This window comes from Pteropus medius, unplaced genomic scaffold (genome assembly GCF_902729225.1).
Source record: "Pteropus medius unplaced genomic scaffold, Ma_sr-lr_union100, whole genome shotgun sequence".
Taxonomy (NCBI): domain Eukaryota; kingdom Metazoa; phylum Chordata; class Mammalia; order Chiroptera; family Pteropodidae; genus Pteropus; species Pteropus medius.
Genome location: NW_024351730.1, coordinates 32152515 through 32171450, shown reverse-complemented (window position 1 = coordinate 32171450; position 18936 = coordinate 32152515). Strand labels below are relative to the sequence as shown.

Here is an 18936-nt window from a genome sequence, read left to right as displayed (position 1 = left end):
GTCTTACTCCTCTTAAAATGTGCCACAACTCAACCATTGCCATCAGAAGCAGGGCCTTCATCTTCCTTGGCTAAAGAAATTTTGGGACAGATGATGAAGGATGTAGGAAGCATCCTTCTACTTTTTTCTACATGGTCTCTGTTTGTTAATTAATAACAATAATAGGAACAAACTTTTATTGAGCATTTTCCTAGTTTCAGGCTCTATACTCATTACTCAGTTCTCACAACACCCCATGAAGGTGATTATATTAGTTTGCTTGAGTTGCCAGAATAAAATACCATAGACTCAGAGGGGCTTAAACAAAATAAATTTATTTCTCACAGTTCTGGAGGTGGAAGTCCAAGATCAAGGCATGAACAGGGTTGGTTTCTCCCGAAGTCTCTCTTCTTGGCTTGAAGATGACTGCCTTCTCAGTGTGTGCTCATATGGCCTTTTCTCTGTTCATTCAACCTTGGAATCTCTTCCTGCTCCTACAGGACATCAGTCTTATTGGATTAGGGCCCCACCTTTATGACCTCATTTAACATTAATTACTTCTTTATAGGCCTATCTGCAAATACAGTCACGTTGGGAGATTAGGGCTTCAACATATGAAGTTTGGAGAGTCACAATTCAGTTGATAACAATGGTACCATTATTACAGAAGAGAAAATTTTATAGATTTCAGTTTACCAGGATCACCTACATAGTTGATGATGAAATTTAAAACCAGCTTTGTGTCATCTGAAACTCATATTCCTGGTGATGCAATTTGGATACATTTTTCTCTGTCTAGCTCCATTCTACTCTGTAATTACTGTCATTTACTTTAAGATTCTGGCATTAGGTTGTCTTTAGTTTTCAAGGTTGTATTGAATTTTTAATACTCCTTCCTGTCTCCTGAGCATTTTTGTGAGATAAGAGAAATTTATAGCTAGTAAATGATTTTGAAACGTGTGGACTAGTTAACTCCAGGTCTCAACTATATTTTGTATGGGTAGAATAGCTGACTCTGGAATGATGTTAAATCTATAACTTTTCTTATCAGATTATAGTAGGTATGTTCTACTCCAAATATAATGCCTGCTTACTACCTGTTTCCTATTGATTATAAATATAATGCCTGCTTACTACCTGTTTCCTATTGATTATTTGTTTTCTTCTTTACTGAAGAAAACAAATCATCAGAGATTTACAACACTTATCTTTTCCTTATAATTATCAAAATCTGCATTGTGTAATAACACCGTTTTATAGTTTCTCATAGGAGAACTCAAAAGACCTCAAATAGCCAACACAATCCTGAGAAAGAAGAACAAAGCTCAAGGCATCAAACTTCCTGACTTAAAACTATATTAGAAAGCTATAGTAATCAAAACAGTGTGGTAGTGGCCTAAAAATAAGCATGTCGACCAATTGAACAGAATCATGAGCCCAGAAATAAACCTCATGTATATGATCAACTAATATTTGACAAGGAAGCCAAGAATACTCAATGGGAAAAGGATAATCATTTCAATAAATGGTGTTGGGGAAACTGTAAAGGAATTCAACATGCAAGAAAAGTGAAATTGGACCCCTATTTCCCATCACGAACAAAAATAAACTCAAAATGGATTAAAGACTTAAACATAACATTTGAAACTGTATAAGTCTTAGGAGAAAACACAGGGAAAGAACTCCTTGACAGTGATCTTGGCAATGATTTTTTTGGATATGACACCAAAAGCACAAGCAATAAAAGCAAAAATAAACAAGTGTTACTACATCAAATTAAAAAAGCTTCTACACAGCAAAAGAAACAATTAACAAAATGAAAAGGCAACCTGAAGAATGGCAGAAAATATATCTGATAAACGGTTAACATCCAATATATATAAAGAACTCATACAACTCAATAGTAAAACAAACAAGGAAACAAACAATCCAATTAAAAAATGGGCAGAAGAACTGAATAGATAATTTTCCAAAGAAGACATACAAATGGCCAACAGGCACATGAAAAAGGTGCTGGACATGATTAATCATCAGGGAAATGAAAGTCAAAATCACAATGAAATATCACCTTACACCTGTTAGAATGGCTATCATCAAAACAAAAAAAAAAAAAGAAGAAGAAATAACAATGTTGGTGAGGATGTGGAGAAAAGGCAGCCATTGTGCACTGTTGGTAGAAATGTAAATTGGTGCAGCCATTATGGAAAACAGTATGGGAATTCCTCAAAAAATTAAAAATAAAGCTGCCATATAATGCAGCAATTCCACTTCTGGGTATATATCCAAAGAAATTGAATCAGAATCTTGTAGAGATATCTGCATCCCATGTTCATTGAAGCACTATTCACAATAGCCAAGATATAGAAACAACCTAAGTTTCCATCAACAGATGAATGGGTATGAAGGTGTGATATATATACACAATGGAATACTATTCAGCCACGAGGAAGAAGGAAAGCCTGACATTTGTGACAACTTGGACACACTTTGAAGGAATCCTTGTGACTAACTAAAAACTCCTTTTTGACTATCTAATTAGGGCTTCCCCTTGCAGCTGGCTATTAAATTTCTGCAAGTTCATCCACCACGGGATATCTGCTAGCTCCTTGCTTCCAGACCTAATGGATCTTTTTATTAATCAACTACAATTGATAGAATAAATGGTTGGACTCTATCTTCAAAAATGACTTAATATGGAGACTATAGTTTTATAATTCCGAATCAGCAAATATGGCCTGACAATTACACATATTCTTATGCAGACAATAATAGCTAACTTCTACCAAATGCTAGGTCTCATACTGTGGAGTGCTTTAGACAAAAACAAAAGCAGATGAGCATTGAATACAATGTGCCAAGATCATGCCAAACTCCTGCATAGGATTTTCTTGTTTAACTCACATAAACCATTCTAGGAAGTAGGTAATATCACTATTCCTATTTTCTTATTCAAAGAGTTGAATCCAGGTAGCCCTTAACCATGGCACTACTCTTACTCTCTGGCTACTGAGATAGTTTGAAACTAGGACTTTCAACATCTGGAGGTTATGTTGTACGTTCAAGAGTATGTTGTACATTCAAGATTCTGTGAAAACAAGATTTTTATAGATTTACCTTTTTCTGCTTACAGATTATCTTCCTCTGAAAAGTTTGTGCTTCGTTCCTTTTTAAGTGGAGCTTAAAGTGGCAGGATCAAATGGCCAATACTCAACTTTAAAATTTAATATAAGGAGATCATTATAAGAGTTTTAAACAGTGGTAAAATGCTTTCTCTATAGTATATGATAATAAGAAAGCATCACACCTAATGGGTGATATAGAAGCGGCATGAAACAGCAGGCATTAGTGAGAGCATTAGCACAAAAAGAGTCAATGAATTAAACATCAAGAGCAATGGAAGTCTGGAGTCCAAGAAAACGGTCCTAGAATATTTGCATTCAGGCTTAGGGTGCAATTTTCCTAGGGACAGTAAATTGCAAGAGGAGATTTGAGAGTATTCACTGATTGTCTTGCTTTTCTGCCTTAAAGTTTGTACCACTCTTTCCTATATCAGTCAGATAGTATACTGAGTGTGATACGATTTATAAGAAATATATATATTCATAAGAAATATGTATGTATATTTATAAAAAATATATATATTTGGTTTGTCAACTGAGCATAAATGAATCAGGAGGCTTCACTAGAATTAAATGACAAAGTTTTATTCAAGGGTCTTAAGCGAAGTGCAACTTGGGAATACCCAGAGTGTTCTGAATAAAAAGAAAAGTTGAGGATTTTTATGGTAAACAGCATTTTTAAAACTTAAAAAAAATTTAAGTATACTTGGTATACAATATCATATTAGTTCTATTAGTTTCAGGTGTACAATATTGATATGCCATTTTTATACCTAATAATGTGATCACCACACTAATTCTAGTGATTGTCACGATATTATTGACTATGTTCCCCTTCACCTTTTTCACCCATCTCCCATCCCTCTTCCCTCTGGCAATCATCCTTTTGATCTCTGTTTCATGGGCTTGTAAAAAAGCACATTCTTGAGAAGAAAAGTCCTGTATTCTCAGTTTCTGGATTGGTCTGAGATGATAGTCTTCTATATGTCTGGTGGTCTGGAAAATGGAGCATTTTTTCCCACATTCTTCAGAAGGTTATCTGTAGGATTTATGTACATCCAAGCTTTAATGCACAACTGAAAAGTTTAGAGTTTAAGTTCTTAGGCTAGTTAAAGTAAGATAAAATTGATTCCTCATGTTTCAACCCATTCTGATTTAAGTCATTTGTTAGCTTCAGTATAGTGACTTGATTTGTTTCTTCACTCTTTCCCTAGGTCATTCACATGGCTGAAATATATATTTCTTAGCTATATTTGCTCTACAGCCATGGTTCCTAGCTCATGGCTCCCAAACCTTTTGAAATTTCCTAAGTGATGAGAACAACAATGGTATCTCTTGTTATTTTAATGAGCCTACTTTAGGACCCCACCCAAGGGTGGGGACTGGTTACCAGTAGGAACCAACCATGTAGTTAGAGGATTGGAACTATCAGTCCCACTCCCTGATATTTGAGGGGAAAGAGGAGCTTGAGGTTGAATTAATTGCCAATGGCCAATGACTTAGTCAATCATGACTATATAATGAAGCCTCCATAAAAACCCAAAAGGACAGCTCGCTTATTGGACTTTTTCTGAAAGCTTCCATATTGGGGAACCAGAATACTTCCATGTGCCAACATACTGGGCCCCAAACCTCATAAGGACAGAGCTCTTTCATTTGGGACCTCATCTTATTTATCTCTTTAGCTGGCTGTTGATTCATATCTTTTAATATCTTTTGTAATAAATCAATAATCTACTGATTAAACAAGTTTTCTTGAGTTCTGTGAGCCATTCTAGCAAATTAATCGAACTCAAAGAAGGGTTCGTAGAAACCTTTGATTTATAGCCAGCCAGTCAGTCAGAAGTACAGGCAACAACCTGGACTTGCAATTGGCATCCTGAGTTGGAGGGAGTTGTTGGAACCTCCAATTTGTAGTCGGTCAATTAAGAACACAGTTCATGACCTGGGCTTTTGACTGGCATCTGAAGTGGAGGGCCTTCTTGTGGAATTGAGCCCTTAACCTGTGGAATCTGAATCTATTTCCTGGTAGACAGTGTCAGAATTGAATTGGATTCTCGGACACTCCGCTGGTGTTCAGGAATTGCTTGTTGTTGTGGGGAAGCCTTCACACACACACATTGGAATTGGGTCTGGGAACCTCTTTTTACTCAGGAGCCATCTGAAAAAGTTAGGCAAAGGCTATAAGTCTTATAACCAATTGTGTATAGTACCCAGGACCAGGAATCCATATGAAGCCATCAGTATTTCTTGTTTCTGAATTATCAGAAAGAAAAAAAAAATTGACTTAGTTCCTGCCATTCTTCCTTTGATTTAGTATTTATCTGCTGCCTTAACCTCAGTTATATTATCTGTGCCCTAAGAGCTCACTGTAGGTGTCAGCCATGACAATGTGCCTTGCAGACCTCAAACTATGAGGAGTGTAATTGACCAAGTGTTCTGGCTACTCATTCTGAAATCCACTGTTAAATTTGAGCCCCAGACATGACTGACTGGGATAGAGATACTAAAGCAGGTCTGGTCTTGGGGGAGCCAGCCCAACTTTAAGTTTGAGGTCTGCCTAATGGCCTTGTTGAACCTTTTAGACTCCACTGTAGTCTACTGTGTTTTCAGTGTGTTCATCCAGTTTTCCTTTCCAAGGTCTGACTTGTATTATAGTCAAATGAATAGACTTTCCCAGCTCCCTCCCCATTTTAGCACCTACTTCTCAGAAAGTCTAGATTCACGTATTACAATTATAGTGGATTTTCCTTCTCACAAATCCAGACTTTTTACTCATAGGTGTGGTGGCTTATTTTAAAATATCCTGGCCAATGAGTTTGAATTTTCTATACTGATTAGACATATTTTAAAATAGTATTATAGGATGATCAAGTAGATTTCTGCTGTCCTGTTAATTTGCCAGAAATAAAATTGTGAATTAGAGAGATAATGATGATAACTCACGTGATGCTGTAGGGGTGCAAAGGGTTTCAGACATGAGCGAATCCAGGGACTCAAATTTTGTGATTAGAATACTTGATCTCTGTCTCTCTTAATTTTTCCTTTGCATCAGTTTGGTTTTATTCTACACTATACTCTCCCTACAAAGTGTAAAAAGTATAAACGAATGTCCTTTTAGTAGCTCTAAACTTAGATCATCTCATTGTGGACAACTTCGGAGAAATGCTTGGGAATGCAGAAAAATTTCTGTATTTTATGCCAAATGTTGGGAAAGATATCTTATGTATTTTTCTCTAAAATTCTTCATTCCCTATGCTCCAGCAAATCTCAGGTATGACTTTCCTTGTTCTAGCTTGGGTCATATGCCCAGATGGAACTAATGACTATGGCCAAATGCATGGGATGCTTTTTAGCCAGGGCTTAGTCATGTGTACACCTCTGGAGCTGGACAGCGATGGAGGAGGAGGAATAGTTTTACAAAAGAAAGATTTAAGAGACTCCAAAACAGTAGCAGGTATTCTGAGGTTACAGAGCTAATACAAATTTAAGTGCTGCTCTCTTTGGGCAGATAATAAGCCCTAGTATTTGTAAGATGACCCATAAACACTGTAAAAATCATCTATTTTGAGTTTTACAACATCCTATGAGTATTATCTTTATTTCATAAGTGAAAAAATAAAAACTTAGAGATTAAGAGATTTGTTCAAGGTCATACTGATTAGTAACACAATATATAAGTTTATTTATACTCCACTTTTATATAATACAATTGAGAAATGTAAATGATTAAATTTAAAAAGTGCAACAAAGAAAAATATAACTTAAACTAGAAATTATAGAGTAAAACATGGAGAATATGGTGTTTTGTGTGATGAATTTGGGTCACACATTGAGGTGTTAGCTTCCAGGTAGCCAAAGTGACATGAGAAACATGATTGGTAAGAGTAAAACATTTCAGCTTCTAATCAGAGTAAAGCTTTTCCGTTTATAAGATCTAAAAGACATTTATCACATAGCACTTTATATAGGATGCCCTAACGGGTAATAACCTCAGCAACATCCCTCTCACTATTGCAATTTTTAATGCTATTTCTTACATTGTCTTTCAACAGAAGCCAAGCATCTAAAGCCAATGTGCAAATCAGTAAAAGCTATTACTAGTAGAGGACAGGATAATGCATACCTACATACCATGTCATATATTCACAGATATAACGATGTACAAAATATATCATGTATTGCATTTCTGCTCTAATATTAGGAAGCTAATGATAATCTTTTAGTTCACTTTAGGTTTTGGTATTCAGGTTTTGACTCAAAATTTAGTGTTTTTCCTTCAGTATATTGCTTTAGATATCTTTTTAATCCTGTTAAAGGAATAACAGCAAATCAGAAATAAAAATTTCATTAATAAAGCACATAGTCAGATACACTAAACCATTAATTCGTAATTCTGTAAATTACAATTTTCTGAGAAAATTGACCTAGTGATTCACATTTGATCTTGCAATCTATATTTATTATCTATGTATATGTAAGCATATAATCAAATCTTCTCACATTTATTGGATATTACTTTTTTTAAAAAAAAGGAATAATGGTTAATTACAGCTCACCGTAGAATCATTTTACATAGATCATGTTATGGTGAAGCCTCTGAACTTTTGGCACTCAAATGTCATCGAATTAGATATATCCAAAGAAACTGCAAAGGGGCAAATCCTACCATTAAATCCTTCTTTCCAACAGCAACATCTGTCACACATCAAATAACACCTTGTGCAATTAGAAAGCTTATCGTAATGTTTTATTTCTGTGAAAAACAAAAATTGATTCAAGGACATTTAATATAAAAAATAAGTCAACTGTTAACAATATTCTGGTTTCAGTGCACTAATATGGGCTTTGGGACTAAAAGAGATTTTCTGTTGTGCTGTCATGTCTTTGTGGTAGCTTACTATTTTCAGCAAGTTAGACCTCTCCATTACTGGGAAAAAAGGAAGAAAAGGAAGAAATGTCAGAAACTTTTCTGATTCTAGGGCATATCATTAAAATTTCCAACACAGTGGTAAAGTAATGATAGTTTAGCAGTAACTTTGTACATGATGTGATTGTAAGATGCGAAAATAATTTTTATGTCTGTATGAGAATATATTATATATTTATGCATTAGCAACAGATGCCATAAAAGAATTTCTTAGCTGCATCATGTTTCCAAGGTTATAGTTCCCCACACTCCTTTACATCTCGTGTAAGTGATTTTTTTTTGTAGAAACTCTATAATTTTATATATATTATGGAAAATTTAAAGTAAGTGAATCTTTAAGTTGTTATCAAGTTTTTATTATTTTATAATATTGCTAAGCAGAATTAATTGTTTCTTTCTCTGTGTCCTCATTGCATGAGATTTGTACCACTAGAACAGCATTTGTCATATTGTGTTAAAACTAAGGAACCACCTCAAACTGTAAGGACATTAAAGCCAGAGACTGTTTTCCTTATCTTATACTCCCAGTGCCTCTTAGGGCACCTAATATATATTAGGTGTTCATTACTGGGTTTGTTGAATGAAACAATTGATAAAGCTATATTGGCTGCAGGTTATAGCTGTGGTTCTTGTCCTCAAACTACTCATATTCCAAAAGTAGAGATTTTATATTAGTAATTAATAACAAAGCACATTAATACTGAGGAAAAACTGTGGGCTAAGTAAGAACCTTTTGACTTAATTTGAATTCGTCTTTAGGTGAGGCAGAACTGTGCAGTGACCAGAAGCATGGATTGTATAGACATATTATTTGAGTTCAATCTGAGCTCCGCTGTTTGCTAGCAGCCTGACTGCTGGTAAGTGACAACTTTCTGAGCTTTAGTCTCCTCATTTTAAAGCGGGTATTGATGATAATACTATTTACCATATAGAGTGGTTTTGAATTTAAATGAGTTAGTCCTCTTAGAGTGTTGAAAGCAGTGCCTGGCATATAATAAATATTCAGTCATAATTAGCCACAAGATCTTTGGGCCTTAGGGAAAAAAGTCTTTATAAATAATATACTATGGGCATTCCCTCCCCCCCAATTGAATTTTAGTGTTTATTCATTATCCAAAGAACAAAGTTTTTGTTTGTTTCCCTCTGTCTGTCTATCCATCCATCCGTCCATCCATCCATCCATCCATCCATCCATCCATCCATCCATCCATTTATCTCTCGCTCTCTCTCATCCATCTATCTATCCATCTATGACAACACTTGAAGGAGGAATTTTTGAAGGTGACAACAAAAGAATTTATTTAGAATGAATAAATTCACTTCACAGACTGAGAACCATACACACAGTTAAGTTAGTTAGGCCAACCACAGTGGGCTTCTTACTTTATAATTCCCTCCCACTGAGGAATTAATAATTTTTTAGGTGTATTTAATGGCAGTGCCTCTTTCCTGATTTATTTTTGGATCATCTTCTTTTTCTGTTGTATGCTCATTTCATCTTTTTCTTCTCTCTCACATAGTTTATGCTCTAAGCTATCATTGTCCAATAAAAATATAACAAGAGTTGTAAAGGTGAGCTACTTATATAATTTAAAATGATCTTGAAGCTACTTTAAAAAGCAAAAAGGTAAAATTAATTTTAATAGTATATTTTATTTAACTCTATATCTAAAGTATTTTAATTGCAATATGCTATCAATATTAAAATTACTGAGATACTTTACATTTTTTTGGTACTAGGTTTTTAAAATACAATGTGTATTCTACACTTACATGGTTCATTATAATTTGGTCTAGCCACATTTTAGCGCTCAATTGCCACATATGGCTAGTGCTTACCATATTGAGCAGAGGAGCTCCAGGCTTTCCATGTTGGAAAGATTGCTTACTTAGATTTGTCCTAAAAATGACCCCAGTGCACTGATAAAAAGGAGAATGTGGTGCATCAGTGAAACATTATCCCCACCTTATCGCACTCCAGCCATACCTCCTCCTACCTCTAGTGTTATGCTCTTAATGTTGCAGTAATAGAGTGGATCTAATACCTTTAAAGAGGTCCTTCACCTAATTTGATTTAGTGAGATATAAAGAAGGTAAGAAAGACACTTAAGATCACAGAGAGAGTTACGGGCATGTCTCTGTTGTTGTCCCTGGTGTCAAGGAGAGCTTTCAAATTTGTTTTCATTTTTCATCATTCTGCTTCAAGCCTTCAAGTATGACCAGACCCACAAATTGAATGAGGATGTCTCATAGAGTTTAAGTAAAAGATGCTCATATTTAGCATCACGACAAGACTGGTTCTTTTTAAAGAAGCTGAAAATATTCCTTGATTCCCTCAGGAAAAAAATTATAACTCAATGGAACAAAAGCTGAAGTGGCAGTATTTGAAATATGCAGCTTCTCAATGTTTGCCTGGTAGTGGTTCTGTCACAAACATTGCTTTCTTTATTTTTTATCATAAACATTATTGAGTTAAGGTAATCATAAATATTCTAAATTTATGAAAAATTGTAGGACTGTCAAAGTCGATATATATAATAAATCACATTTCTCGATTTTCTAATATGCCTCTCTTTCTTTTTATTTGAAAAAGTAAAGTAGTGCTTTTAAAAAAAAAAGTAAAACCATTAATTTGATATAAAAGAAGAATCTGTAAGAAGTGAACTTAGATGGCCAAAAATTTGACTGGAATTTATTGAAATAAATATTCAAATTGATTGGGTAAGCTTTTTGAATTATCTTGTTAAATGATTTTAACTTTCCAATCCAAGCAATGCTTGAAGAAAAAAAAAATCCTTTTGTTTTTTTCTCTTAATGAAAGGTCAAGATATGTCTGTTTTTATCAATACATTTCAATCTGATTTCTACTTAAAGAATTTACATACGTATGGATAATCCTCATTAAGTCTGGCAAGTGTACTCTGCACACATGAAGCCAGCCTCTGCAATAACTCACATTCAAAGACATATGTCTAACTCCAAAGCCTTGAACAATATACAACAGAACCTTAGATTTTATTTTCTTTGTATAGGAATCTTATATGTAGCTTACCATAGAGCAAATCCTCTTAAACTTTTCCTTTATGCCTCTCTTCATCTCCCTTAAGTTTCACATTCATAATTGCCAGAAACTTGTCCTGTCCTACACAATCTCCTCACCAACACACTGTCACCAAAATCCAGTTCTTCACCCCTCTTCTCTTCTGAGCCAACCTGTGGTCTTTCCTACTTCTTGAAGCCCCGTCCTGACCCCTCCCTCTGGGGGAATTTATTCATTCATTCAGCAAGTATTTATTGAGCACCTATACTATGTGTTTGGTACCGTCATTACTACTGGAGATGGAGTGGAGAACTATAATCCCCACTACCCTCATTTTATTTATTAGGATTTGTGTGTGTGTGTGTGTGTGTGTGTGTGGACTACAAAAGATCCAACTCAAACTGCCTTATCAAGTAAACAAAAAAGACTTTAATGGTTTATACAAATGAACAGATATACCTGATTTCAGAACTCAAAAGATATTCTCAGAATCCACTTTTCTACTCCACTTCTCAACTGGCTTTCATTTTCATGCTCTGCCAGCTGGCCTTTCAGGCTCACACAGCATGATAATACCCAATTGAACATGAGAGATACTCCACTTCTCTGATGCTGTAAAGAAAATTTTAGAATTAAGTTTATTGGTCTTAATTGGTCTATTTTTGCCTGGTGCCCACTCCAGAAATCACTAATGTGGCCAAGAGATGGATGTACTGTTTGGTTATGACTCCAGTAGACTTTGCTCCTGATCCCAGAAGTTGAGTTAGTTTTACCTGAAATAATTGGACTGAGAATGTGAAAGGGATGGTTGTCCTGGAAAGAAATGAATGTGAATGCGTTCTGAGAACTGAAAGACAACAACAGTCCATGCCACTGCTCTTATTGCTTTTCTGAGGACCCGATCTCCCTTCCCCGTGGTAATAAGCATCATGTATTTTGTTGCACATGAATTTATTTTTAGCTTTATCCAGTCTAATTTCACACTCAATGCAGGAATTTCTTCTCCTATATCTCCAAGAAATTAAATCTTCACTTGAGGATGACCAGAGATAGAGTTCACTGCCTAGAGAGGTAGCCTGACTGCTGGCTCTGTAAGCCATGGATTCAGGCCTCTGTTCATTTTTCACTCCACACTTGGCTTGATGTGGAGTTATAAAAACAGTTGTGAATGCTTTGAGTAGATAGTTCTATTATTCTTTGATCATAATATACTTAAAAAACTTGCATGTATACATATGCATTGTATGACTAAAGATCTAATTACTCTGGTTAATATGACCAGAAGGTAAAAATCTAAAGTATTAATGGATTCTGTTTCCATTTGCTCTTATCTTAAAGGGTAATTATTCAAGCAGAGCTTTTTTACTATGATTAGAGTGGTGATCTATGATAATATTTATAGAAACTTGCATTTTGGTGACATACAAATTTGAGAAATTCAAATATAATTTTATGTACTAAAACTGCTTAAGGAAGAAGCTATTAGATATACAAATAGACTTGAATGCAAATTATGAATCTCTAGTCTCATCTTCCTCAATTTCATAACTGACTTGTGTGTAGGCTTTCATGTCTGAAAATGAATCCAAATATGGAGAAAACAGAAGGGTGTTTTCTAAATAATATTACAATATTTTGAAAAAGGTTGCACAAATAGTGCAAATAGACCAAAAAATAAAACCTCTCAGAAAGCAGCTGTTTTGCATAGGCCCTGAAAAGATATAAGGATACTATCTTCGTGGACAGAACTGCCCTAAGTATTGTCGAGGTGCTTGGCAGGAGCTGTAAGGAGCTCACACACAACACCTGCTATCATGTACATCAAATAATGCTAAGTTGTTAGTATTTTTGAATAACAAAGCTAAAGTACAAGAATCACTAGTTCCAGACGGAACCAGATTAATGATTCCCCTATGGTTATACTGAAGTCAAAGGTTTGGAATTAGAGGAATAGGCTCAGTGCTAACTGCAGAAAAAACACTGTTTTAATCCTGTCTCCAGATTGGAGGAAATTTATGTAAGGGCACAGATGAGGTTTTATCTGTTCACCCATAATGCAGCTTCATGAAGAGTAGCTCACAGCAGCTGATTGCTGGAGAGGTGAGGCCTGTAAGAGATATACACCTGATTTCTTTATAATGGACTGCTAAAGATATGCTGAAACACACACATATACACACACAATTGTTTTCAACTTTGTACAAAATTGGAAAGTACAAAATTATGTGTATGTGTGTGTGTGTGTGTGTGTTTGTGTGTGTGTGTAGGATGTTAGTTAAACCATTCATCACTTGTACTTTACTTTTCTGAATTAGAACCAGTTGCATAAAGCAGCTGAACAAAGAGGTATGTTTTTTCTTTCCTAACAATGAGCATTTCTATTTATAAAGATGCCTTCAACTTTAAGCATCTGTCTAGGCATTTCATCTAGATGATGAAAATTTGGAAACCTGGCCAGGAAAAAGTTTAATACCTAAAAATCAATATCACAGACATTATTAACTCAAATATTTAGCATTTTTGGTCATATTAGTTTACAAAGAAGTGTTATAAAAGGATTATTTTATACTTCTCTTTTTAAAAGTTGCTTTTTTCTTATCAAATTGATCATTATCTCTATCCTTTGGGAAGTGTCTTAACAAAATTCAAGTAAGAAATCAAGTATATGATAAATAAGAGGAAAATAATACAGATCTTGATTCAGCCTTAAAATTCTAGTGTATCATTTAGTCACAGCGAGCTACACAAAATTGTGCTCTGAGTCAAGGCCTTTCCTTTTTCTTTTATTCTTCTCTAAAGATTTTATCTTTCTTTTTTTCTCAACAGGATGTAAGAGATATACCATTTAAGTTTGGTTCTAGGCATCATGAGATTGGTGATTCTCAATGGGAGGGGATATGTCATACTCCCCCAGTAGACGTTTTGGAGCTTTTATTGATTGATTGATTGATTGATTGATTGTTTTTGTAGGGTGTTACAATGATTGGGCATTCGACTGGCCTTGAAATGGCTGGGATGAAGAAGGCTAGATGTTGTGCAGTGTGTGAGACAGCCCCATACAATGAAAAACTGTCTTGTGCTCAGTGCAACTTTCAAATATTTCACATGACAAACTTTTATATTTTATCATGGTTTTCATATATATACTGAATTTTCTAGGAATGCAATTATTTATAAGTAGAGAAAGATTTTATTCTACCTTTTTATGTTTTCAGAGTTATAAGAGGTTGATAAAGAGTTAAAGATATGTTACTAAAGACAATATCACTTGTGGAATTTGAATTGCTAAAATGGGTCATTCCTCATTTATAGATGTTGAATCCATGTTTATAGAACTTCTCTCTCTCTGATATATCCAATTCTGAATATATTTCTTTATCCCTTACTTTAAAATGACAAACATAGAGAAGAAAAGTTGGCAATATTAAATTGAATATTGCCTTTTCTTAAATCCAAATTTATTCTTTACGATTAAAGGGAAACATCTGACTTCTTTCTTTTCTTGCCTGAGAATTTAAATTTAAATATTATTTTATTATATACATGAATTTTTATTTCTCTTTTATTTCACAGTTGAGGCATTATATTGATTATTTGAAATTGTGTATGTAGATAGGTTGTATTATCTATAAATTTCACTACATGGTAGTAAAGGAGGGTGATAAAAATATTTGTTATTAAAGATGTGTATTGGTTTGAATAGGATTGAAAACCACTGTAATAGAACTGCCTACCAAAGTGAGGTGCCAATCATAATGCAGAATTTTCAAAGAAAAAAAAATATTTTGCAAAACTTTATGACATGTTAGTTATTGCAAGAATTTAAAAGGAATCAGAATGTGGAGATGGGAGTGAATTTGTTAAAAAAAAAAAAAAAGTCTTTGAAGTTTCCCATCTTCTTTCCCCAGGTGATTTGGGCAGGATGCTACCTCTGCTTTGGGCCCAGAGTAAGCGGTGCCATGAGAGCACTTAGAAAGCTTGAAACATATTTTCTACATCTGGAGACATGTATGCCTTCCTCGCATCTGAAAAAACTAGAGGGGTTAGAGGAGACCGTCAGCAGGATAGAGTTGTCTGTGTTTTGATTGATTTACACTCTCAGAGTTTATAAGGTTAGTGAATGCATGCCCAGATATGGACACAAGGGAGAGAGAAATAACAGCACCATCTCCTGTTCTACCTTAGCCTAGAGGGTCATAAAGGAGAACAGGATTTTAGTATGTGAGAGTCTGTGTGGAGTGGACCACAAATAGTGTCTAAGTTCTAGGGGGAGGGTGGGGAGTTGTGAGCCAAAAGCAATGGATTTGATCCTGTCAGAGAAGCTCCATAGAGCCCACAAGTGTTCCTAAGAGAGAAAGAGTCAGCCTTAAAGAACGGGCAGGCCCAGGGTGTGAGCTGTCCAATCAGGCAGGTTATGTCCTAACTCCTTCATTTTGTCTTCCTCCTCTAATCTGGGGCTTCAGAGTGAGGGAAGGAAGGAAGTGGAGACAGAAGAGAGAAGCCAACCCATAGTCCTTCCATAAGAACAGTGACAGTCAGCCATAGGCATATACTGGGGGAGGAGGAAATAAACTCTCACCTTGGAGTAAATACTGAAGTGTTGATGAATACATTGGCTTAGACCTTATAATTCTAAATTGAGACTTTATTTATTTACTTAAAAGTGACTATATGGGCTGTAGGAGAAGAAAATATTTTTCTCAATCCTTCTAGGTTATTTTGGCTGGTCTAATAATTAAGTTGACATAAAGCAGATTAACATAAAAAAAAAAACAAATTTAATTACATATGCACTGGGGCCCCATTAGACTGTGAGGCCCGCAGCCAATCAAGCAATTGAGGTTTATATGCCATCTGAGCTACAAGAAGGGGTAGGATCTGGGGCTTCCAAGGGGAGGAGGGTACTTCACAGGACATAAAAAGAGCAGATGTTTGATGATTAGATGTTTGCCCTGCCAGACATATAGGTCATTCAGTTAAATCTTATCTCTGGTAGTAGCTCTCTTTCTGGGCTAGGTCCTCTAGCTAAATTTCTTTAGTTAGTTAAGAGACAGGTAAAAAATTTTTCTTGAATCTGCTGAGTCTTGATTGCCTTCAGCTCAAAATATGTCCACATGTCAAAGTGGCACTTATTGGGGAGACTTGTTCTGAATCTCTTCAGGACAATCTGTGATATAAGAATGAGTCAATACGCAATGAGGCCTAATTGAAACTTAAATTTCACCTAGGGGCAAAGGAAAAATTCCCCCCCACTGAACAGACATTAGGAGGACTCTCAGGGCAAGAACATTTGGTAACTTCCCACAAGTCATATAGTAAATTTGGCAAAATCATGCTTCAGGTATAGCTCTCCACTTTATGCTTATTATTCTGAAAGGGCTTATGCTCACATGCTATCTTTATCTCCTCTTAGAAGATGTCCTTGTATTTGTCATTTCATTTACACTACACCTTGGTGAAATTATGTCAGCATGTTTATGCTGTGAGGAAAGGGAAAAACTCCCCCTCTTTTGGCTGGCTGAATAATCAAATCAACACGAGACAGACTGACAAGAGAAAAATCAAATTTAATTTCTTATGTGTGGGAACCCCACATCCATGAGGGAGTCAGAGACCCTGCATACATGAATGATTCAGAGACAGAAAGGGAAAATGAGGTATGTAAGACATTCTGAGCTAGGAATGAGGTAAGGTACCTTGGGGCTTCAGGTCATTGCCCATGTTCAGTAATTAGTAGTTTGCCCTCCTCTCAATACTCTACTACAACACTACTTCGCTTCGCTTCTGATACCAGATGTGTGGGTTTTCCACACATCGAGCAATTTTGTGACACTTGCTGGGTGTCCTAGTTTTAACTCCATTCTCACACTATCTCCCTGGAGATAGCATCAGATCACATAGCTTCAGGCCTCAGTCTCACAAGACTGCCCACCCTCTTCCAAAACACGCACACTTCAGACGTAGATTTCAGGTGTAGGTTGTTACCTGTGCTTTTGACCCACTCACTGTCTATAAATTGGAGGTTCCCATGACCCCTTCTTGGGTATGGATTAATTTGCTAGAGCAGCTCACGGAACTCAGGAAAACAATTTACTTACTAGGTTATCATTTATTGTAAAAGAATATAATTAAAGAACAGCCAGATGTAAGAGGCGCATAAGGCAAGGTATGGGGAAGGAGGCACAGAGCTTGCATGCCCTCCTCAGACAGGTACCACTCTGCCTGCATCTCCATGTGGTTACCAACTCGGAAGCTCTCCAAGCTCTGTTTTTTGAAATTTTTTTTTGTTGTTTGTTTCTTTTCTTTTCTTTTTTTTTTTTAATTTTGTTTTCATGGAGGCTTTATTACCTAGGCATGATTAATTAAATCATTTGCCATTGACGATTTAACTCAATCTCCAGCACTTCTCTCTTCCCTGGTGGTGAGGGAGGTTGGGATGGGGCCGAAAGTCACCATTCTTGGATTATCTAGAGGCTTTCCAAAAATCACCTTATTAATATGAACTCTGGTGTGGTCAAAAAGGGCTTGTTATGAAGCACAAAAGACACCTTTATGGCTTTAACCATTTGTGAAATTTCAAGGGTTTTAGGAGCTTTGTGCCAAGAATGGAAAATCAAACATATGTTTATTATTACAAATCACAATATCATATCTGTCCTTTGTTATTAATGTATGTTTTGGATGTTTCAAAGCATCAGAAGGGAATACATTTAAGAGATTACTGATAATGTGTTAATAATATGTCTGAGGCAATAAAGAAGAGATCTGGCTATGCAATGAATGTGAACTCCTATGATCTATTGGTGAGAGCACAGCAAAATGCATCAAGATCCAGTATTAATATACTTTTCATAGTGATAGTTTAAAAGAATTTGCTTATAATTTTTTAAGTTATTATCAGCAAGCTGCAGAGGAGTCTGTGGAGAGCTTGTGGCAGGCTGTATTTATAGGCAAGGAGTGCACAGTGGGGTAAATCTAGCAAGAATTCGAGCAGTAAGTTCGTTGGCTGGACGATGAAGAGAGATTCTTGACCAATGTTCATTGATCAGTAGATAAGTTTCAATCTTCTGTAAATCAGGCATTTATGGGGAATCAGTTTCTCAGTTCCCAACTTCCGTTCTTCTGAGGGCTCATGTGTGAGATTCTCCATTTCATATCCTCCAGTTCCATTTTAGATTGAAAGCATTTACATTGAAATTTTTAGTCTTTAAAAACACATAAGTTTCGGCAATGAATCACCTTAGAAACTTGTAAGGTTAGTATCCTCTACATGGCAGCCTGCTAGGTCCATTAAACAAGGGATAATTTTTTCCATGTAAATGTATTAAATTTACATATTTATATATATATATATATATATATATATATAAAGGATATCTTTATGAGAAAGTTTAAATTTTGAGAGTTAAAATTGTTACAGAAGCAAATATATCCCTTCCATACTAATATAACCATATAAACAGTTGTCTCAGTGCTTTGGTTTAAATTATGGACTTCAGGTTAAACATGGAACACTTAACACTCCATGTAACAACCCACTAAACTGACCAAGAAGAAATAACAATGCACAAGAGAGAAAGAGAATGAAAAAGAGAGAAACAGAGAGAGAAAGAGAGATTTGGGTGGGGGCATTAGCGGATAAGAGGCTGCAGCAAGGTTTTAAAAGATAGAAAGCTGGGGGACAAGTAGTATCTTTACGAAGTGGACAAAACTGAAACCTGTGTCCACAGAGGGAAAAGCCAACATGAAGGCACCAGTTATCTAATTTATGACCTCTTTTAACAAAGTATACACATCACTAAATTGATTAATTAGTTATGCTGGGGTTTTTGTTGTCTAGAAAATTTTGAGTGCTTATTATGTGCCAG

At 35.5% G+C, this 18936-nt stretch overlaps 1 protein-coding gene across 5 annotated transcripts in view; it reads left to right on the top strand.

The window, feature by feature from the left end:
- MAPK10 (mitogen-activated protein kinase 10) overlaps positions 1 to 18936 on the top strand; it is a 431719-nt gene that overhangs the window by 120350 nt on the left and 292433 nt on the right. For 2 of the 5 annotated variants that reach the window (XM_039845810.1, XM_039845811.1), the window contains one exon: positions 8788 to 8885. The exons of the other annotated variants lie outside the window; for them this stretch is intronic. The gene's annotated coding sequence lies outside the window, so the exon portion shown is untranslated. The remainder of the gene's footprint in view (positions 1 to 8787; positions 8886 to 18936) is intronic. 5 annotated transcript variants of the gene reach the window in all.